Source organism: Engraulis encrasicolus, chromosome 6 (assembly GCF_034702125.1).
Source record: "Engraulis encrasicolus isolate BLACKSEA-1 chromosome 6, IST_EnEncr_1.0, whole genome shotgun sequence".
NCBI lineage: Eukaryota > Metazoa > Chordata > Actinopteri > Clupeiformes > Engraulidae > Engraulis > Engraulis encrasicolus.
Window position 1 is genome coordinate 57,780,272 of NC_085862.1, and position 23,604 is coordinate 57,803,875.

Genomic DNA, 23,604 nt, shown 5'->3' on the forward strand with positions numbered 1-23,604 from the left:
TGTGTCAAGGTCTGCTTGTTGAAAGGGGAGGGGGGAGGGGGTGTATTATTGGGTAGGCCTTCGTCTAAGATGATCTTGTAACCAGCACCACACAAGTAATATTTTTCTGTATGAGGTCATATCTTAAGTAATGATTAATTAATGTATTATTTAACAACATATTTGGAGTCATAATAGAAGTCATGATGACTATGGCATTAGTTAATGTATAAAGAAGAGATATTCCAAGTGTGTTAATATATACTCACAAAAGATTTTACGCTTAACTACTGAATCTTTGCCCCTTATTCTGCGGTCATGACATGATAATGAGTACTATAGCATTAGCTAATGCATGAAGAAGTGATATTCAGAATATGTTACTATGTACTCAGAGAAGAACTTCTGATTAACTAACATTATCAATAAAAACACCAGTTTGTGTACAAATTTTAATAAGCAAAAATGTTAAACAAGGGATCACACAATAACATACCACAGGCTTACATACATTTATCCAGAGAGAGAGAGAGAGAGAGAGAGAGAGAGAGAGAGAGAGAGAGAGAGAGAGAGAGAAAGCGACAGACAGACAGACCGACCGACCGACCGACCGACCAACGCACACACACACACACACACACACACACACACACGCACACACACGCACACACACACAGCCATTCTCCTGAAAATGTCCAAAAGATGAATCCATGGTTTACAGATGCAGAGCAAGATGCATTGTCCTATATGAAACTCGGAAAGTCCAAGTTGCATGGTCCACAGAGAAAGCTGGGGTTGACATACTGGGAGGCGCGCAAGGTGTTTGGATCCGCAAACTACTGACAGTGGTTCACTGTGAAGTGCCTGTAGCCTGTCGCAGTCAATGCACTCCTGTAAGTGCCCCATTGGTCACTGATGACGGTGGTTCCCGGACGCACTTGTTTAACCACACCAGCCACAAGACAGGATGTTTCTGGCGGTCACCTACTCCTAATATTCTTAATACCCACTTTTTCCGTCGCCATGTTGCACCGGCCCTTCTGTGGTGATACTGTAAATATACAAGAGAGTAAAGTAAGTGAGTAAGTAAGTACATTTTACTTAAAAAGCACATAAAACAGTACAAAACTGACCAAAATGATGAACAGATATTAAAAGGAGAAGGGAACAATGTCAGATAAAATCCATGCAGCTTGACCTGCAAGTTTTTTTAAAAATATGCAGCACCATGGGTGACATCAAAGCTTAAGGTGGTCCAACAACATGTTGCTGTACTGCTTCACAGTGGTACCTCTCCAGGCCCCCAGGGGAGGTTGAGATGGCTGCGGTGCTTAGTTGCCTTTAAGGGGCATTCTTCTACTTAATTTTTTAAATACTAAGTGGGGCGTTTGCAGGCTTATGATGAGGTCAAGTAGGTGTTGGGAGGCTCATGATGAAGAGAAGGGGGCGTTGGGAGGCTCACCTTGCTATTATTACAACAACTTTCATCAATAGCTGCAAACTCTCAACGATCTCCAACCATTTGACCATGGCGTCTCATGTGGGCCTTTATTGCATGATTGCAAATCCATCCGACTGTTCCAGCCATCTTTGACCATGTCCTGGAACTCTTCGCAACTCCATCCTGCATCATGTCACTCTGCCTAAAGCACAAAACCTGAAAGAAACTGACCAAAGGCAGAATATAAAAAAATAATTAAACATATGGTCAGTAGACAACACAGCACTGTAGTCTAAAATTCCCTCGTAAAGACAGTATAACCCCATTCACATTAAACTATTACTGGCAAATTCTGCCAATATCATTTCTAAAGAAAAAGTGTATGGAGTTTAGGACACTACATCTACATCTTGTGAAATGGCCGCCATACTGAATTTTCTTGTGCCCAGTGATTTTTTTCCCCTGAAGTGTGACCCTTAGAGAGTATTTCAGCTAAATTAAGTTACATGTCTTTATACCAAAGTAAGTGGCTTTTACAGTAACCATTAGTAGCAGAGACGGCCATCTTGAAAAATGGGTGCCATATTGACTTTAAGTGAGGCCAGCATTTTTTTTTCTAAAAAGTGACCCGTAGAGAATATTTCAGCCATTTACATTTTTAACCAAAGTAAAGGGTTTTACAACCCTTTAATAGCAGTGGCAGATATCTTGAAAAATGCCGGCTATATTACAATTTTGTGTGGCCAGCTTTTTTATTCAAAAAGGGACCCTTAGAGTGATTTGCCAAATTCCATGCTTTTATGCCAAAGTGTACGATTATGTCACTACGCTGCTCTAGTAGAAATTCACTCCTCTCAACTCCACTCCACAGGCACACATAGAAGTCACAAGTCCATTGGAGAGGAGTTATGTCAGTTCCATTCCACTGGCTGGTAGTGTTCTTATTTGCTACTGGTTTGTCAAATTATGCTACCAAAAGTGACCACTAGGGGCTTAAATACAGTATTGCATTTCAATGGTAAGGCATGGCAAGACACCTCTTCAAACATGTTATTTTTTCTATTTTATTTTTGCTGGGATGTGCACTACAGGTTGAGATAATGGAACGACATAGATTTCATTTCTACAGGCTAGCAATTTCTATTGGCCTCACTAGGCTAAAAACAGAGATCTGGAAACACCACAGCAGCATATTGTCTTTCATGTATTTTACTGAATCATTTTTGTGACATTGATAAACGAACACATACACCTACAAAACATGTATCCTAGCTGTTAAATGAAGAACCATGAATTACTGTAGCTGAGTTGCACCAAGTGTTTGCTCAGCCATTATCCAAACTAATTCGTTTTAATTGGAATTTTTAAGCTACTAAAATTTATATATGAACTACCCGCATGAAAAACACTACATATAAGACGAATTGTGCAAAATAAAGTACTTACATGTGTTGTTTGAACAAGCACGTTGTAGGAGTGACAAAGAGAGCTGTCTGCATCGTTGTAGCATGGCCAAAATGGCTACAACAACGCCTTTGTTCTCACTTTCCTGTTCAACTCACAATACAAGTCACGAATAGCTTTTAATTACATTAGTTTCTACCACAATTGTAAATAGTGCACATTGCATGAAAGGAAAATCGAAATGCATAATTTTGATTTTCATTATATGCAATAGTCAGCAGCATTTACGGTTGTGGTAAAACTAATGTAATCACCAAGCTATTCGTGACTTTTATTTTGACAAAAGATTTGAACAGGAAGTTACGAGCGGAAGTGTTATTGTAGCCATTTCGACCGTGCCACAACGATGCCGACAGCTCTCTTTGCCACCCCTACAACGTGCTTGTTCAAGCAGCTCCTGTGAGTACTTTATTTTGAATAATTCATCTCATTTGTAGTGTATTTCATGCTGGTAGTTCATATATTAATTTTAGTAACTTCAACATTCCAATTAAAACGAAGTAGTTTGGATAATGACTGAGCAATCACTTGGTGCAACTCAGCTACAGTAATTCATGGTTCTTCATTTAAGCTTAGAAACTTACATGTTTTGTAGGCCTATGTGTTTGTCTATCATTTTCACAAAAACATATTAAGTAAAATACAAGAAAGACTATATGCTTCTGTTGCGTTTCTGGATCTCTGTTTTTAGCCTAGTGAGGCCAAGACAGATTGCAAGCCTGTAGAAATGAAATCTAGCTTATGGTGTTGTTTCATTAGGCCTAGCAGCCTGTCGTGCACATCCCAGGCTTGCCATGCCTTACCACTGAATTGCAATATAATATACTGTATTTAAGCCCCCCAGTGGTCACTTTTGGAAGCGTAATAATTTGACAAACCAGTAGCAAATAAGATTACCAGCCAGTAGAGTAGAACTGGCAGAACTCCTCTCCAATGGACTTATGACTTCTGTGTGTGCCTGTGGAGGGGAGTTGAAAGGGGTGAATTTCTGTTAGATGTACTAGAGCAGCTTAGTGACATAGTCATACACGTTGGTATAAATGCATGGAATTTGTCAAATATACTTTCTGAGGGTCACTTTCTTTAATAAAAAAGCGGGCCACACAACATTGTAATATAGGCATCATTTTCCAAGATGGCTGCCACTGCTATTGAATGGTTAGTATAAAACCATTTACTTTGGTTAAAAAATGCAATATGACTGAAATACTATCTGAGGGTCACTTTTTAGGAAAAAAAATGTTGGCCACACTTAAAGTCAGTATGGCGCCCATTTTTTCAGATGGCCGTCTCTGCTACTAATAGTTACTGTAAAAGCCACTTACTTTGGTGTAAAGACATGGAATTTAGCTGAAATATTCTCTAAGGGTCACACTTCAGGAAAAAAAAACACTGACCACAAGATAATTCAATGTGGCGGCCATTTCTCAAGATGTAGATGTAGTGTCCTAAACTACATAAACTTTTTCTTTAGAAATGATATTGCCAGAAATTGCCTCTAATAGTTTAATATGAAGGGGTTATACTGTCTTTACGAGGGAATTTTAGACTACAGTGCTGTGTTGTCTACTGACTATATGTTTAATTATTTTTTCTATTCTGCCTTTGGTCAGTTTCTTTCAGGTTTTGTGCTTAGAAAGAGTGACATGATGCAGGATGGAGTTGCGAGGAGTTCCCGGACACGGTCAGAGATGGCTGGAACAGTCGGATGGATTTGCAATCATGCAATAAATGCCCACATAAGACGCCATGGTCAAATGGTTGGAGATCGTTGAGAGTTTGCAGCTATTGATGAAAGTTGTTTCCTTAATAAAAGCAAGGTGAGCCTCCCAACACCTACTTGACCTCATCATAAGCCTGCCAACGTCCCCGTTAGTATTGAAAAAATAAAGTAGACTAATGCCCCCTAAAGGCAACTAAGCACCGCAGCCATCTCAACCTCCCCTGGGGGGCTGGAGAGGTACCACTGTGAAGCAGTACAGCAACATGTTGTTGAACCACCTTAAGCTTTGATGTCACCCATGGTGCTGCATATTTAAAAAAAAACTTGCAGGCCAAGCTGCATGGATTTTATCTGACATTGTTCCCTTCTCCTTTTAATATCTGTATCACTTTGGTCAGTTTTGTACTGTTTTATGTGCTTTTTAAGTAAAATGTACTTACTTACTTACTCACTTACTTTACTCTCTTGTGTATTTACAGTATCACCACAGAAGGGCCGGTGCAACATGGCGACGGAAAAAGTGGGTATTAAGAATATTAGGAGTAGGTGACCGCCAGAAACATCCTGTCTTGTGGCTGGTGTGGTTAAACAAGTGCGTCCGGGAACCACCGTCATCAGTGACCAATGGGGCACTTACAGGAGTGCATTGACTGCGACAGGCTACAGGCACTTCACAGTGAACCACTGTCAGTAGTTTGCGGATCCAAACACCTTGCGCGCCTCCCAGTATGTCAACCCCAGCTTTCTCTGTGGACCATGCAACTTGGACTTTCCGAGTTTCATATAGGACAATGCATCTTGCTCTGCATCTGTAAACCATGGATTCATCTTTTGGACATTTTCAGGAGAATGGCTGTGTGTGTGTGTGTGTGCGTGTGCGTGTGTGTGTGTGCGCGTCGGTCGGTTGGTCGGTTGGTCGGTCGGTCTGTCTGTCTGTCGCTTTCTCTCTCTCTCTCTCTCTCTCTCTCTCTGGATAAATGTATGTAAGCCTGTGGTATGTTATTGTGTGATCCCTTGTTTAACATTTTTGCTTATTAAAATTTGTACACAAACTGGTGTTTTTATTGATAATGTTAGTTAATCAGAAGTTCTTCTCTGAGTACATAGTAACATATTCTGAATATCATTTCTTCATGCATTAGCTAATGCTATAGTACTCATTATCATGTCATGACCGCAGAATAAGGGGCAAAGATTCAGTAGTTAAGCGTAAAATCTTTTGTGAGTATATATTAACACACTTGGAATATCTCTTCTTTATACATTAACTAATGCCATAGTCATCATGACTTCTATTATGACTCCAAATATGTTGTTAAATAATACATTAATTAATCATTACTTTAGATATGACCTCATACAGAAAAATATTACTTGTGTGGTGCTGGTTACAAGATCATCTTAGACGAAGGCCTACCCAATAATACACTCCCCCCCCCTCCCCTTTCAACAAGCAGACCTTGACACATGGGACATAATATGATATAGCTTGTATATTAATATTACAAATGACTGCGGCTGGTCACAAGAATGTGAAGTGGGAAATGATCTCTGGCCAGAGTGGGGTAAGGTGAGCCACCCCCTTTTTCTCGAAAAAGGTGAATACATTTTAACATGTCACCACATTCTAAGGTGGTGGAAATCCTTTTCTAACACCTGTGAAAAAGTGAAGCATGTACCAAATTTGGCAAGAGATATATGTGAAAATGTGTTTTTTTGCTCTTTAAGTGAATTCAATGTATATTCAAAACATGGATGATTTAGAGAAAACAAAAATAGAACAATTTCTGGTCTCATCATGTATGAAATGTTACGTAATAAGCTACTATATGAGTGATATTTTCAGTCTTTTTGCACTTGTATGATAATTTTATGAGCATTTATTTACATAATTTTGGCATGGGGTAAGGTGAGCCTTTTGAGATGGGGTAAGATGAGCCGCTGATCCTAATGGGATGCATAATGGTTGAAAAACATGTTATGATATTTCAGCATAATCAATTTCTTTCATATCATACCCAGGTGAGTTGAGATTAATGACTTTATGCATGTTTCAGCCAATAACTTTTTTTCTACATTTCACTCTGCATTGTTCGCCATTGTATTCAAACAAAGCCCACAAGGGCCCACAATATGTATTTTTTTGGCATAGTTCTGTTGCTTTAGTTGTTTTATTTCATAGATTCATTAGTTACATTTGTTATAATAAATAAAACTTGTTTAGCTGAGATTTTTGCCTGGGCTCAATTTACCCCAAGCAGTGGCTCACCATACCCCATAACAAGGGGTAAGATGAGCCACCGGAAAAAATATTTTTAAAAGGCAATATCATTTTAACCATGACAGTTTATCAATTAGTTTTTGCTCTAATAGTATCAGGACACTTTGAAATTTGGTATGATGTGAAAATGTTAACCGAATACGCCTTCATCGCTTAGCTGTGACGAAAAATGTAAAAAGTGGCTCATCTTACCCCAGTCTCCCCACGATCTGGCATTGTTACAGCAGTGTTAATACACAATATATTAACAGTTGGACACATGATATATTAACAGCAGTGTTATCAGCAGTGTTAATACATGGTATATTAACACTTGGAACTCACACCATGAATTCACCTTTGATTTGCACAATTAGTTAATAGTGGGTCATTATGATTCCAATCAGGACTCCATTCTCATTACTAGTATACTAACCATCAATGCATACATAGGTCATGTGTTAATTAACTATAAATCATACATTACTTCCAACATAATTCCAATAGTATTCATGTACCCTTATTGTAAAGTGTTACATGGCACTGTACCTCTCGCTGTGTCACAGACACACACAGACACACACACACACACACACACACTCTCTCTCTCTCTCTCTCTCTCTCTCTCTCTCTCTCTCTCTCTCTCTCTCTCTCTCTCTCTCTCTCTCTCTCTCTCTCCCTCTCTCTCTCCATCACATGACTACTTAATGAAGAGTTATGCCTGAGCATTCTGCTATTAATTAGTTGTGTGCCAACTTCATCAATAAAGCTGGCAGAGCGTGCCATGGGCAGAGTGGCACTGGCTATACATACAGTAAACTGTCTCTCTTTCTCTCTCTCTCTCTCTAACTCTCTCTCTCTCTCTCTCTCTCTCTCTCTCTCTCTCTCTCTCTCTCTCTCTCTCTCTCCCTCTCTCTCAAACAGGCAATCCCAAGTCTTCATACACAAACACACACACACACACGCGCGCGCACACACACACACGCACTCACGCACACATGCACTCAAACACACACACACACACACACACACACACACACACACACACACACACACACACACACACACACACACACACACACACACACACACACACACACACACACACACACACACACACACACACACACACAGCCCTTGCTCTGGAAAGGGGTGACAAAATGGATGAAATGGTTGGAACGCAAACGTTATTTCAATTAATGACCAGTCACAAGGCCATCTGAGAGGAAGATGGAGGGAATGAGAGGAGAGGAGAGATGATTAGAATAGATGAGGAAGAGAAGGAAGAAGAGTGGAAGAAAAGATGAAAATAGAGGAGTAGAGGAAAAGAGGAAGCAATGTTTCACCGTGTACCACTGGTCATTGAAAAGACTTTACTACCATAGTATTGCTACACTACTAAGGTTTTTGCGTTGGATCCGAGTTACGCCATCTGGCCGATTGAAGTTTAAAACTAATTAGTTTATAGCTAATTTCATAGACCAAAAAGCCGAACCTGCGTCTTCACTTGATTTCCTCATAATTTCGCTTAGGAAAAAGAATATCCCGCCCTGACCTACACCCCACCTCTCCCATGGATTTGCATGGGGAAGAAATCCTGGCCCTTAGCCCCAAAACCTGGACCACCAGCCCCCTTTCGCACCTAGCCCCTGTAGGTGAGAAAACCGTTAGCACCACGGGAGCACGGCCCGGACCCCCAGTGAGGGTGGGACTACTGTGCACCACTGTACTAGTCATTGAAAAGACTTTACCACGGCTACACTTCTAACATATTTCACAGAGTGTTTGTTTAGTAAGCTAATAGATTATGACTTGGTTACAGAGCCAAAGTGTGTGTCTGTGTGTGTGGAGGGGTTGGGTGGGGTGTTAAGGTGTTACAGTGTGCGCGCGTGTGTGTGTGCTGTTGAAAGATATCAGTCATGAGGCAGATGTCGAATAACTCTGTGAGCTTTATTTAAATAACTTGCAGCGTACAGTTACGACTTGCTTGCTTGCTTGCCTGTCTAAGACTGGCTTGCTCTGTAGTGGTAGGCTGCATTTTCATATTCATACTTAGAGTGCCACCTAGTGGCACTAGAACACTGTAACATCTCCCTTTACATATAAAAGGAGCGAGAACCCTTACCAGTGCAGCTCCTGTGAAAGCACTGGTTAAGAAAGAACTTAACTAATATAAACTCTTTAGAAAGGCACAAAATTACCAAAACATAAATGCATAAGTTTTACATTTCCAGTAGCCAATTTCTGCAGGTACTATAACTGTCATGCCCTTTTCTGTAATTTTTTTTTTTTTTTAGATAACAAAGTCACTGGTGAATCTTGCAGGGCGCTGGATGTTGCTCCTCGTTCTGGTACTGTGTAGGGGACGGAAAAGAGGGGGAGGAGGAGAGGAAGGGGGAGGAGGAGGAGGAGGGGGCGGTTGGGAGATGGAGGCTGGCTCATGGGCGCATCTTCAGCTGCTGTTTCTGGTATGTCAGTCGGGGTGGCACCTCCGGTGTTCCAGTTGTCGTTGTCATCAAGCAGTGTATTGCTGTGGTTTGGAGTGATGGTAAGTTGTTCCTGTACTGGATGAATGTGTCTGCGGTTTCGACGGTATTTCTTCCCATTCACCAGAACCACATATGTGAGATCATGGAGCTGGTCAATGCATAAGCCCGGCGTCCATGTGCCATCTGGGTTATTGGGGTGAAGAAGAACTCGTACCGTCTGTCCTTGCGTGATGGGTCGGAGGTCACGAGCATGAAGGTCGTATCTGTGTTTGACTGCTGCCCCTTTGACTCTTTTCTTTGCGACAACATCTTTCGTAACTTCAGGGTTCAGAAGCACACTCCGTCTGGGCAGGAGTGATCGGGTCCGCCTTGACATGAGTCTTTGAACTGGCGAGCTGTCAAGGCCCTCGGTCGTAGTGTTTCTCCATTCTAGCACCTCTTTCCATGGGTCTTCTCCAGCCATTTTACAGCGTTTCAGTAGCCCTTTGGCTATTTTCACTGCTGACTCAACTTTACCATTGCTTTGGCTATGATATGGTGATGAGGTTGCATGTTCAAAGTCCCACTCCTCTGCAAATAGACGGGGAGGAACGGTAGCCTACCATGCACCCCCCCCCACAACAAAACGCCACATGACTTTTTTTAATCTTCAAGATGTCCTGAATAAGAATTTGAGTGGTAACAGTCATATAACTCACTCCCACTATGATTTTTCACACCGTATTGTATATGACCCCATGCATTCTAGTCCTATGTAGTGGTACACTGCCAAGGCCTCTAGAACCATGATGCAGCTGGTTATAATAGCTTATGATATACCATATGAAAGCTTGGAGTATGTAGTATACATATATTATGCTGTATATGGTGTACTGTTTGTATTGCAACAGTTGCTAGGCAAAGCATCTTCCTTAGCAACCAGCATCAGTGATACGGTTCCTCTGCGATTACATTGTGTTGTGATGTCTGGATCTAGATGGCTTTTCCCAAGTGCCACATGACTTCTTTGAACCTCCAAGATGTCCCTAATAAGAATTTGAGTGGTAACAGTAATACATTCCTACTGTACATCATATTGTACATGACCCCAGTATGCTCTAGGCCATACGTTTTAGTCCTATGTAGTTGTAAACTGTCAAGGCCTTAACAGCCATGTTGCAGTTGGTTATCATAGCTTGCCATATCTGTAAGCTTGAAGTGTGTAGTTTATGAATATTATATCATATTTTTGGTGTACCATTTGGAAAAATATACTTGGTTCAGTTATATGATGTGTGAGTGTTTTATTTTTCATTTTTCTGATCCTTTAAATGACTCATCCATACAACCATACACATATATAAAGACCTTACAGGCAAATACATTAACAATTTGTAAAAGTATAATAATAGTTTAATTACTAACTACTGGAAATATTGACAATATAGCGAGCAGTACTGTATGTGTCACTGTCACATCTGTGCAAGTTGGAGCACAACACCACAATAGAAGGAAACAAGTTGAATCATAAACAAAGTTTATTGAACATTTGGGGAAAGGTTTAGTCCAAGGCAGACAGTTCATTCACTGCTGCTGTCAATGTCTGTGCTTGACCAATCACTTTCAACTTCACTCTCACTGTTATCATCACAGTGGACTTCACCACAGATGTCCTCCTACCTCTGTGGCTGACTCTCACCTTCATACCACAGCGGCTGTAGACCACTTTATGCCATTAACCACCCATGTCCTTGACCCACGGATGGAATAACAGGATTGTTGATGTTGGCTCTTTTCCACAGGGCGACCTGAAAATGAACCCTATGGACATGCTGCATGAGGCTTTTTTCTGCATGGTGGTAGCAAAGCCATGTCCACATTTCCAGGAATAGAAAGTTTGTGAATGATGTTCAATCACATGTCATCAACCTTTTCAGCTTTCTTTCCGCCATACAAGGCCCATGTGAATTTTTCACAATCATCAATAAGGGCTTCTGTCACTGTCCAGTTTTCACCAAGTTTGGCAAGGTTGGTAACAAACTGGGGGGCTTTGAACATCTTAGTTAGAGGAAGAAGTTTACCTTTGCCCCAGAATGCACTTGTCGCATCATTCCCAGTGAAGCCATGGAGACCAAGTACAGCTGTGCACTTTTCTTGGCCAAGTTCTGCTGCGGTTTGTGTGCCATTGATCAGTCTGGACTTTCTACGTATCTTGGTGTCAAGCAGGATGTTGATGCCCATGGTTCCAGCAAAGTGCAGCAAAATGAAGAATAGGTCAGAGTCAGGACTCTTGATCTGTACGTTGGTATAATGCTCATTTGTAGCATATTGACTGTCAAGGACATCCCTGGTGTCGGTCTCTTCCTGTGATGACCTGAGTAATGGAATTTCAGTCTTTCTTGTTGTCAAACCGTCCCCTGAGGTAAGAAGGTATGCACATTCTTCACAGATAAAAATGACTTTGTGGCCTTGCAGTTTTGAAGCTTACTTATCACCACTCCATTGCTTTAATATAAGCCTGATAAACTGCACCTTGTTTCCCTCATTCGTTAAAAACTGTTTCCACTCCGTGGGACGTTTTGTTGCTCCATCCCCTACTTCTCTCCACAGCCACGGCGTTTCCTTTCCATTGACTTGATGGACTCGGGTGTGTATTGGTCTGTGCTGAAAATGATGTCTCCACATCCAGACATAGTTATGCTGTCAAATAGAAATGAGGAGATCTCTGCGAATGTGTCTGGAATATTCTAAATTAAAAGAAGATGCACAATAAAATGATACATTACACACAATTATACACATTCCATTACTGTATTACTGTATTAGCTGATAACTCTGGTGTATTTTCCAGGGCCATTTACCATCATATTGTAGAAGCAAGCATTTCCATCATATACTGTAAGGGTCTCTGATGGTGGAGGAATGGCAGAATTCGGTTGATCTTTCACCAGGTAGTGGAACAACAGAACATGGCTGGTGATTGGTTGATTGATCGAGTGGTGGTTGGTGATTGGTTAATTGGTTGAGTGATGGAGTGCTTATAAGGTCTTAATATACACCGATATATGTAACTCATTTAAAGAATTGAAAAAAAATTGAGCTCTCACACATCATATAACTGAGCCAAGTATATTTTTCCAAATGTCATAGGTACACCAAAAATATGATATAATATTCATAAACTACACACTCCAAGCTTATATATGGTATATGGCAAGCTATGATAACCAACTGCAAAATGGCTGTTAAGGCCTTGACAGTTTATAACGACATAGGACTAAAACGTATAGCCTAGAGCATACTGGGGTCATGTACAATATGATGTACAGTAGGAATGAGTTATATTACTGTTACCACTCAAATTCTTATTAAGGACATCTTGGAGGTTCAAGGAAGTCATGTGGCACTTGGGAAAAGCCATCTAGATCCAGACATCACAACACAATGTAATCACAGAGGAACCGTATCACTGATGCTGGTTGCTAAGGAAGATGTTTTGCCTAGCAACTGTTGCTATGCAAAAGGTACACCAAATACAGTATAATATATGTATACTACAGACTCCAAGCTTTCATATGGTATATCATAAGCTATTATAACCAACTGCATCATGGCTCTAGGGGCCTTGGCAGTGTACCACTACATAGGACTAGAATGCATGGGGTCATATACAATATGATGTGAAAAATCATAGTGGGAGTGAGTTATATGACTGTTACCACTCAAATTCTTATTCAGGACATCTTGAAGATTAAAAAAAGTCATGTGGCGTTTTGTTGTGGGGGGAGGGGTGCATGGTAGGCTACCGTTCCTCCCCGTCTAAAACGAATTCGAGACGATTCGTCTAATGAATTGTTGAGAGGGGACCATTCGAACAAAACGTTGGACCATTCGTATAAGACATGGGGCGTTTCGTGCAGCACCTGAGGATTTTTCGTCGAAGACCTAAGGACGTTACGTTCAATCCATGCAGACCTTTCGTGTAACTGGGCAGATGTTTAGTTTAGTCTGCCTATTTTATTAGCCTATTATTTTTTATATTTTATCAAACTTTTGTGCCTACCACCACAATGCAATGAAAACAAAAATCGAACCATGCAGAAAGTGCGTGCGTCTCTATTTTTTTACATTAATTATTAATTTTAGTTCAGGCTGCTTTTTTTATCATTAGGCCTATTTTATAGCCTATTTTATATATACTATATTGTAACGGACTGCCTCTGCCTCCTCCGGAGTGAGATAACAGCGTTACCCCCTGTGAACTACACGCGCAGCCTATAAAATGGAGTTAATTTCAAATGGCGGGTGAGACTGTCAGGAAGCAACAAGCCGAGAGAGCAAGAGAGAGGGAACCATGAAGTGTGCGCCGAGAAGATCACCATTCGCAAGAATCGCTAAAGCCAGACATTGATGTGAGCTGTTCCAAATTGAGAGGGTTTTGCAAAAGTGCACTACTAAACGTAAGAAAAGATATTCGTTGTGTTGATATGAATTATTTCTAGTGTGTTGGTCACTGATTTTTATTCATTTTTGGAAAGGTAACGGCAGTCTTGCTGCCTGGCTGGCGCCCATCTCATAACTACAGTCGTTTGCACCACTACAATATCAACGAAATGTTTTAAAATGTACGACATCAATTTAAAGGTAGGCCTAAGGGATAATGTATTGTCCACACATGAATAAGAAAATGTTTCCCTACGGGGCGAATAACACCCCCGACGCCGAAGGCGGAGTGCTGTTATCTCTGAAGGGAAATGTATTTTCCGTAGTCACGTGTGGACAATACATTATCCCGCTTATCCCGCCTTTACCAACATTATAAAGCATACATAGTTAACCATAGTTTATAGCGTGCGCAAAGAAAGATAGTTCGTGGAACGCTCATAATTTAAACAGGTTAACAAGCAACATGGTTTGGCTACTTTCTAACTTGTTACAGCCACATTGCGCTTCAAACTGTTTGCAGGCTGCCTCGTTCACCGCGCGATATCTACTAAACTCGGGTTCATAACATGATCATTTCTATCTAATCGGCACAGTATTCCAGAAAAAAGCATAGACAACCCAAACACTGATGTGCGCCCTGACCACCATCATTAGCCTATCGACCCTGATACAGGCAGAGCCTATCAAAGGGCGTTGAACACAATGGCTATGGACCTTTTCAGTAGGCTATGGTTGGGGAAGTAGGGCCTGCGTCGTGATTCACCGTTGGTGTTTGTATCAGCACGCCAAAAGTTACCTCACTAACGTTAATGATGTTCTTTGCTGAGTAACCTAGCCAAATATATCCAGATAATCGTGAATTATGCAAAATAAAGTCTGCCAACATGTATTGCCATTCTAGGAGCGATAAGGAGAATGCCGCACAGGCGCGGAGAAAGGGTTCCTTTGACACAGAGAATGCTCTGTGTGGCTGCGCGCATGCAGTGTTTAGTTTGCAGGTTTCAGGCAAATAATGGTGATCGATACGCCCTAGGTCCATAAGACTAACAGTAAAACAGGGACAATGACAAAAGGGATGAATTGCTTGAGGAAATCAAAAGGGACAGAGCGAAGTTATGACAACAAATTGACGTGCACCATTATGCAAGGCTACATGTAGTTATGATGGGTTAACCACTCAGTTACCGTTGCATTCATAATATGTAGCCTATGATAAAGATGACTTCAGCGCAGGATATCAGAAATAAACAAGACAGCGCAGATGGCTTTTAATTTTTAACATGGCCACATTATGCGTCAATACGCCAATGCGTATTAGGCTATTTATCATGAAACCTCAAATCGGAAGTAGCCTTATCTTGTACCCAGCACTTTTCAAACCTTACTCGGGTTTATGGTAATTGTCCGGGCCAGCACTTTTGAAATCAAACGGACGCCCTTGCCTGCATGACATGTCATTTGCATGATAAGAGCACGGACGATCATGGACATATGATGGTACACACATAGCCACACACGCACACAACACGGTTCAGTTCAACGTTTATTGACCAGCAAGCGAGCAGCGCAGTACCAGCTGATTTGCTCTGGAATCTCGAAATGAAAACTGACTTTTCTTGGGAAAAGTGTTGCAAGAACATTGAACTCATTTAGTAGGCCTATCATTGTGCCAAGCGTGTGTGTCGCAATATTGTACTGGGGATATGTGTTGGGGAGGGCATTAACATTAGGCCTATGACAAAAACATTATCGGGGAGGATTGAGGATAAATCTTACACGTTTCCTTATTAATGGAAAATTAATTCCATGCTAATTCCAAGTATTCAAGAACCTAAACAATATGTAATTGCTCCACAGTTCAAGGGTTAGGCTATGGATATTGACACCTTTTCTCCGCGATCGCGGATAGCCCCCACCTTTGCGCTTCTCATCTGGCTGTCACGATATGGAACGGGAAGAGACAGTTCAAGACAAGCGGCATGACTGCAATTGTCAATACAGTAGCCTAAAAAACTGTTAACTGTTCAGCGGTGTGTAGTCAAATTATCACAGCGGTGGTAGATGATTTTATGAAGACCTGGAGGACAAAAACCAACAGACACAATTGCTGAGTGTGTATGCAGTATTTGTAACGAATGATTCTCCTGCCAGGATAGCGTTGGACTACAGAATAACCCATTTACATGTTGAATGTTGAGAGGAGGCATTTTGAAAAGTCGAAGACCTATTCACGAGGATATCATAGCTACCTTTCCTTGTCAATGTCCCATGCACTACAAAATATTCCAGAACCTCATCTGCGAAAGCTTTTTTTTAATGTGGTACACTTCAAGCTTCACAAAACCCACTGGTTAACAGCAGGTTTTACGCACACATTTCGAAGCGGTTAATCACAGATGCTGCTCTCTTCCTTGCTCTCCCTTGCACCCCAACGTACACTGGGTTTAATACACCCTGCAATACTGGCAAACTATTATTCAATTACCATTTCATTTGTTCATGCAAAGACGCGGCAGAGAGAGAACGCGCTCCTGTGCAGTGTTAACGTAGCGATTTAACGTCTCTCTCTCTCTCTCTCTCTCTCTCTCTCTCTCTCTCTCTCTCTCTCTCTCTACTGTAGCCATGGGCTTAACACAGGGGTTCTGTAATGTTTTCAACACTGTTAGGACCTATATTGTTTTCTGGCTCATGCGCGAACTATTTGTTGTCATTTAGAATCAGAAACATCAAAGTATCGGGAGACAGCTTTCTCTTGTTGCTGGTGCTTCGCATCTAAAAAGTTACCGGAAAGTCAGAAAACTCTGCTGCATGACAATGTGCTCAATGGTCAATAGCCTACTTCTAGATGCACTATAGTCTAATCAGACGCGCAAATATACAAATATTTTCCTACGGGGCGAATAACACCCCCAATGCCGAAGGCGGAGTGCTGTTATTCCGCTTCGAAGGAAATATATTTTCCGTAGTCACGTGTGGACAATACATTATCCCGCTTATGCCGCCTTTACCAACATTAGAAAGCATACATAGTAAACCAGTAGTTTATAGTAACATGTTTATTGCCATTTTATAGCGTGCGCAAAGAAAGATAGTTCGTGGAACGCTCATAATTTAAAAAGAAAGAAAGGAGTAGCACACTGGAGCTGAATGCAGAATCAAAAACTGTATTAAACAAAGCCGAAAAAAGTAAATAAAACCGACAGACAGGGGACAAACGTTTCGGTCAGCCCATCATCTTCCTTTTCTTCCTTTTCATACTGCTCTTGGAATTACGCACCGAGCAATACGCTCAGGATATGACATTGGCGCGGATGCCAATTATTATTACGCGCATAATTTAAAAAGGTTAACAAGCAACAGAGTTTGGCTACTTTCTAACTTGTTACAGCCACATTGCGCTTCAAACTGTTTGCAGGCTGCCTCGTTCACTGCGCGATATCTACTAAACTTGGGTTCATAACAGGATCATTTCTATCTGATCTGCGACAGTATTCCAGAAAAAGACAACCACTGATGTGCGCCCTGACCATCATTAGCTATCTATCGATCCTGCTACAGGCTGAACACTTTGAGCCGGATGGTTGGCTGGAGGAGGCAACGCTAGCCTAAAGAGTAGGCTACTTCACCCTTAAGGAAACTATCAAGGAACTCCTCACTTGTTACTCACATACTAGTGTTAATAAAATATGTCACGACAGCGGCCAGCGGACAGTGACAGTTTGCTTTCTTGAAATAACAACATTCGGACAATAGTGTAGACTTGTGCGCTACACGCTGGGGTGGGGCAGGGCTGCTGTAGGTATCCATTGCGCGCGGCCGGTCGCTTTGGGAACTGTGTGTAAGTTGCATTTGGGTAGGCTATTGCGCGTGTTATAGTTGATTAAGTAATTGACGAGCCAACGCAGTGAATGATCCTGCATCCATGGCTAATTGGATAAAGCATAGTATACTAAGTGGATTTATCACATGTGAAACGAGAAGGCAGAAAGTGCAATTAGTTAATAAATGAAACAGTGTACAGGTCAGTGCTGGTAAAAAAAAGAGTTTTAATGACTTGCACAAAGTTGATGCTCGTTTGGTGAACTTCAAAACCTGCGCTGTATTCAATAAAAGCTGGGCATAACGACAAGACAAACCGTATCCCGGGAATCCTGGGAAATAAGTGATTGAAATTCGCAGTTGGCCTATTGAAATTTGTCCTCAAATTGCACCAAATATGGGTGGTAATCCCCTATATGTGGTACATATTCTATGTTGTAGCCTACTTCAGTTGTTGGTACCCAGACTTGCATTTTTGTCGAGTAATGTCCATTTGAACCTCACGTGAAAGTAACGGGGATTGTGCTGCATTTGGTGGATGGAGCTGATATTACGCACATAATTCTACTGAATAAACATCCAACTGCGACCCAAACGGTAACTTGTCGTGGTAGTCTATGTCGAATATGCCTTAATTTGGCTGTTTGCTATTTGCCTCTGGCATCATCCGAGCATGTGTAGTGCGAGACGCCATTATGACCGTTGGCGTAAATATTTGCAAGAAGATGGGGCCGTCAAACACAGTAGGCTATGGATACTTATTTAACGACTTTAATGAAGATGTCATGTAGACTGTTTGACGGCCCCTTCCATAGGACAGCATCCATCCATCTATCCATCCCTTCCTCATCTTTACTTCCACTGAACACGGCAGGTCATTTGCATGACAAGACTTCATGCCCATTAGCGAACACTTTGTTCTCAACAACTTCCCATTAAGAAATGTGTATTCTGAATGTGTTTGTCGCCGTTTTCAGCAAGCCTGGCGTCGCCATGAGGACCTGATGTTTTCCACAGAAAACATGCATGGTTGCCACCACTTAAAAAGGTGCTTGGAGAGGAGGCAAAACTGGTATAATTTAGGCTGCATTAAAGCATACACGTTAGCTTTCACGTTGTGCGATGGATGGAGACAAGTTTGGAATCGCTCCCTCTCTCTCCCTCTCTCGCTCACACACACACGCGCGATGTAATGACCTGCACTGCTTGAAAAAGACGATCGACTATGTGCCTCAGGCATCTTAAATACTAAAAACTAATAGGCGGATGGCGGGTGGATTCGGTTTTGGAAATTGGAGAAAAAACATTAGGGCGGGTGGATAGCAGGTGGATTAGAAATTCTAAGAAGCGGTTGCGGATGAAATAATACATCCACCGCGCACCTCTAAGCCTACTCCACACATAGGTATAGGCCTATTCAGACCTACAGAAGACGGTAGCTAGAAGCGTTCATCTAAAAAGTTACCGGAAAGTCAGAAAACTCGCTGCATGACAACCAAATGTGCTCAGTAGACGCACGCTGCCCTGATTCAAAGCGACAAGGCTGTGCTTGGTCCCGCCTCTCTGCCCGCAGCTGGGGCTACTCAAATACTGTTCCAGAAATGTAAGGAGTAGAAAGTAACATAGGCCTACAGATATTTGTCAAAAAATGTAACGGAGTAAAGTAACGGCGTAAAAGTGAAAAAAAGCTTCTCAAATATTGTTCCAGAAATGTAAGGAGTAGAAAGTAACCTAGATAATTGTCAAAAAATGTAACGGCATAAACGTAAAAAAACCGACAACATACCAGTTAAAATGAGTAGGCCTAAGTACATTTTATTTATGAAGCACATCTGAAAACAGCAAAAAAAAAAAACAGTTGATTTACATACTAGATTACTAGATACTAGATACATTACTAGAGAGAGAGAGAGAGAGAGAGAGAGAGAGAGAGAGAACGCGCTCCTATGCAGTGTTAATATAGCGATTTCACTTCTCTCTCGCTCTTAGTGTTTTTGTTTTTGTTTTACTGTAGCCATGGACTTAACACGGGTGCAGGGGTTCTATAATGTTTTCCGACACTGTTATTTTTTCTGCCTCATGCGCGAACTATTTATTGTCATTCAGTTTGTGCCATTATTAGGCCTATATGAATCGCGGGTAAATCAGTTTTACCACATATTTAGACTTCGAACAAAAGAAATAGGCCTAGGACACACGGGAATAATAGGATATAAAATAGGCAGCCTGACTGGATCGATGGACGATTTCCAACAATAAAAGACAGGCTATGAAACAAAATAGGCAGCTACCAGCTTATTCAATTAATAAAACTATAGCCCAAGAACATTGCCTCGCCGGGCAGAGAGAGACAGAGAGAGAGAGAGAGAGAGAGAGAGAGAGAGAGAGCGGTCCTATGCAGTGTTAATGTAACGATTTAACTTCTCTCTCTCTCTCTTTACTGTAGCCATGGACTTAACACAGGTGCATGGGTTCTGTAATGTTTTCAACACTGTTATATGCATAGTGCTCTGGCTCATGCGCGAACTTTGTTGTCATTCAGAATCAGAAACATCAAAGTGTCGGCAGACAGCATTCTGGTGGTTCGCATCTAAAAAGTTACCGCCCAAGAACATTGCCTCGCCGGGCAGAGAGAGCGAGAGAGAGTGATAGAGAGAGAGAGAGAGAGAGAGAGAGAGAGAGAGAGAGAGAGAGAGAGAGAGAGAGAGAGAGAGAGAGAGAGAGAGAGAGAGAGAGAGAGAGAGAGCGCTCCTATGCAGTGTTAATGTAACGATTTAACTTCGCTCTCTCTCTCTTTACTGTAGCCATGGACTTAACACAGGTGCATGGGTTCTGTAATGTTTTCAACACTGTTATATAGGCCTAAGCCTAGTGTTCTGGTTCATGCCGAACTTTGTTGTCAAAAAATGTAAGGGCGTAAACGTAGGCTAAATTGTCAAAAAATGTAACGACGTAATCGTAAAAACAACAACAACATAGGCTACCAGTAAAAACGAGTAAGTACATTTTATTTATAGATTTACATGTTTAAATCGCATCTAAAAATTTACCGCCCAAGAACATTGCCTCGCCAGGCAGAGAGAGAGAGAGAGAGAGAGAGAGAGAGAGAGAGAGAGAGAGAGAGAGAGAGAGAGAGAGAGAGAGCGCTCCTATGCAGTGTTAATGTAACGATTTAACTTCGCTCTCTCTCTCTTTACTGTAGCCATGGACTTAACACAGGTGCATGGGTTCTGTAATGTTTTCAACACTGTTATATAGGCCTAAGCCTAGTGTTCTGGTTCATGCCGAACTTTGTTGTCAAAAAATGTAAGGGCGTAAACGTAGGCTAAATTGTCAAAAAATGTAACGACGTAATCGTAAAAACAACAACAACATAGCCTACCAGTAAAAACGAGTAAGTACATTTTATTTATAGATTTACATGTTTAAATCAACAAAAAACAAAACTTAACAGCTGATTTAGGCCTATTTAAATAGGCTAGACAAAACCGTTAAAATGAACATATTTAAATAGACAAAACCGTTAAAATGAGCATTAAAAAAGCTGATTCTAAGAAAACCCGCATTAAAAAAGCTGATTTACATTTCTAATATAGGCAGACTGAAGGGACCTTTAGTTGAAACCTAAGGATCTTTAGTTCAATTTTAAGGACCTTTCGTAGGCTTTTGCGGTAGACGGACCGTCCTCGACTAAAGATCCCCTGCCTTATACTAATGGTCCAACGTTTTGTTCGAATGGTCCCCTCTCAAGAATCCATTCGACGAAAAGACCTGTACCCTCTAAAACTGTTGGAATTCCATGCTATTAAAGGGGGGCCCATTATCTGAGAAAACAGTGTGAGGCGTGCCATGTCTGCAGAATTGTTTCTTGCATGCTTCAATGTGGATGCAGTGTAGTCTGAAAGGTCATCAATCTCCCAGAAGTCAGAGTAGTAGTCTACCATGATGAGATATGTGGAGCTCTTGATGCTGAAAAGGTCTATTCCGACTTTGGACCACGGGATGTCTGGAATGTGGTGTGAGGTGAGTGTTTATTTTTGTTGTTTCCCCTGTGTGGTCTTACAGATGTCACAGTCAATTGTGAAGTTCTTGATGTCCTCAGCAATTCCTGGCCAGTAAATGGCCTCACGGGCCTTCCTCTGACTGGCCTCAATACCAGGGTGCCCTATGTGTACCTTCTGCAGGAAGTTGTTGCGCAATGTTTCAGGGATGAAGACCCGCTGGCCTTTGAAAATTAGGCCTTCTTCTGTTGTAAGCTCTTCTCTGTACGTCCAAAACGGACGAAGAGAAGGGTCCACAGCGTGTATGTGCTCTGGCCAGCCCTTGCAGATGTGTCTGTTCAGCGCCTGGGCCACTGGGTCTTGAGCAGAGTGTATCTTGATGGTCTCCAGTGTCTTTGTAGTGATGTTCGTTTTGCTGCTGTGACTGACATGTTCAAATTCTGCTGATGTCAGTCCCATTGTATATACAGTGGATGGTGTCTGCATTTGTGGGTGTTCCACATTAGCCTGCTGGGCTCTGGACGAGATGTCAGCTACATGGAGGTCCTTGCCTGGTTTGTACAACAGGTGTATCTGGTTTTTCTGCAATCTGAGCAACATCCGTTGCAGCGTGCGCGTGCCTCTGTTCCGTTAGCGTCAGCGTCCTCGAGGCGAAAGCCACAGGCTGTCCATTTTGAAGGAGGGCTGCTCCCAGGCCTGTTTCACTTGCGTCACATTGCAGGGTGACCTCTTCGTTAAGGTCATAGTATTTAAGGACAGGATGCTGTGTGACGAGCTGTTTGATACAGCATATTGCGGCTACCAGATCCAATTGTGGTTCAGCGCCGCTGTAGGCTAAGCAGGGGGAATTCAAGCTGACTTACGCGCACTCAAAGATGGAATGTCCACTCACTCAACTCCGTTTCTTGAGGTTTATTTTGCTCACCATATCATTCGACTCCAATAGTCTTAAGACCCCAATAGTCTTTCCAGCAAGGTAAAGCAATTATTCCACAATTCACAGTTTGAGTTGGTCCATGAGATAGGCGAGTGAAGTGCGAAGTGCGAGTGCGAGTGCGGTACGAAAAAGGATAGCCTTCCCCAAGCTCACCCCACGCCAAACTGAACTAACGCGCAGGTGCCAGGTGGGCACTAATTAAAGGGCCTCCAATTACGCACCACACATGCACAGCGCCACACCCACGTCCACAGTAACCAATAAACAAAAAACACAAATTAAAGTAAACCAATCCCCATAAAGTGTACCATAATGAAAACAAAAAATAAAGAAAGTAATTATGGCTTCTACATTCCGGCCCCTAATTATGCCTCTGGCAATAATTACCAAATAACCAAATATGTAGGAGACGAAACTAATAACCATTTTAAGTTAAAAAGTTACTATTTTGGATCTAGAACTTGTAAGTATGCTCTTTTAGTGCATTTTCTCTGGTAATTTTGATCTTTGTTATTTGTCATCCATACAGCTAATATTAGTCCTCTGCTTCCTGAAGAAGACATAATTTAGTGATGGGCCTTTCCAAGAATCCAGTCTTTGTTTTGACACGGACTCTTCGGACGAATCCGTTCCTGTCTGGATCCGCTTCAACAACTCTTCCAGTGAGCCATGAATTGCGTGGAGCACTGTCGTCCACGATGATCACTAGGTCTCCAGGGATGAAGTTCCGTTTGATGGCCTGCCATTTCTGCCACTCCTGAAGTAGAGGTAAGTATTCCGTCAGCCATCGCCGCCAGAACAGGTCAGACATGTATTGAACCTGTCTCCATCGACGACGGGCGTACACGTCTTCCTTCTGGAATACTCCTGGTGGTAATGATGGTTTGCATTTGAGCAGCAAGAGATGGTTGGGAGTCAATGCTTCTAGGTCATTCAAATCGGTCGACGCTTTAGTGATGGGGCGGCTATTAATGATGGCTTCGACCTCACAAAAGACTGTGTGGAGGCCTTCTTCATCCAGACTCTGTGTTCGCAAGACAGAGTTCAGGGCTTTCCTCACAGACCT

General features: G+C 41.9%; 1 protein-coding gene and 2 long non-coding RNA genes across 3 annotated transcripts in view; 2 read left to right on the forward strand and 1 right to left on the reverse strand.

Moving 5' to 3' along the window:
- LOC134451526 (uncharacterized) overlaps positions 1-23,604 on the forward strand; it is a 296,996-nt gene that overhangs the window by 156,962 nt on the left and 116,430 nt on the right. The gene's annotated exons all lie outside the window — the stretch shown is intronic.
- Positions 628-2,963, reverse strand: LOC134450482 (uncharacterized). The gene is made up of 3 exons (XR_010035106.1): positions 2,867-2,963; positions 1,442-1,646; positions 628-1,030 (listed from the first exon to the last, which is right to left on the reverse strand). It is a non-coding gene; the product is annotated as an uncharacterized LOC134450482 (long non-coding RNA).
- LOC134450483 (uncharacterized) lies at positions 3,101-5,485 on the forward strand. The gene is made up of 3 exons (XR_010035107.1): positions 3,101-3,283; positions 4,498-4,704; positions 5,087-5,485. It is a non-coding gene; the product is annotated as an uncharacterized LOC134450483 (long non-coding RNA).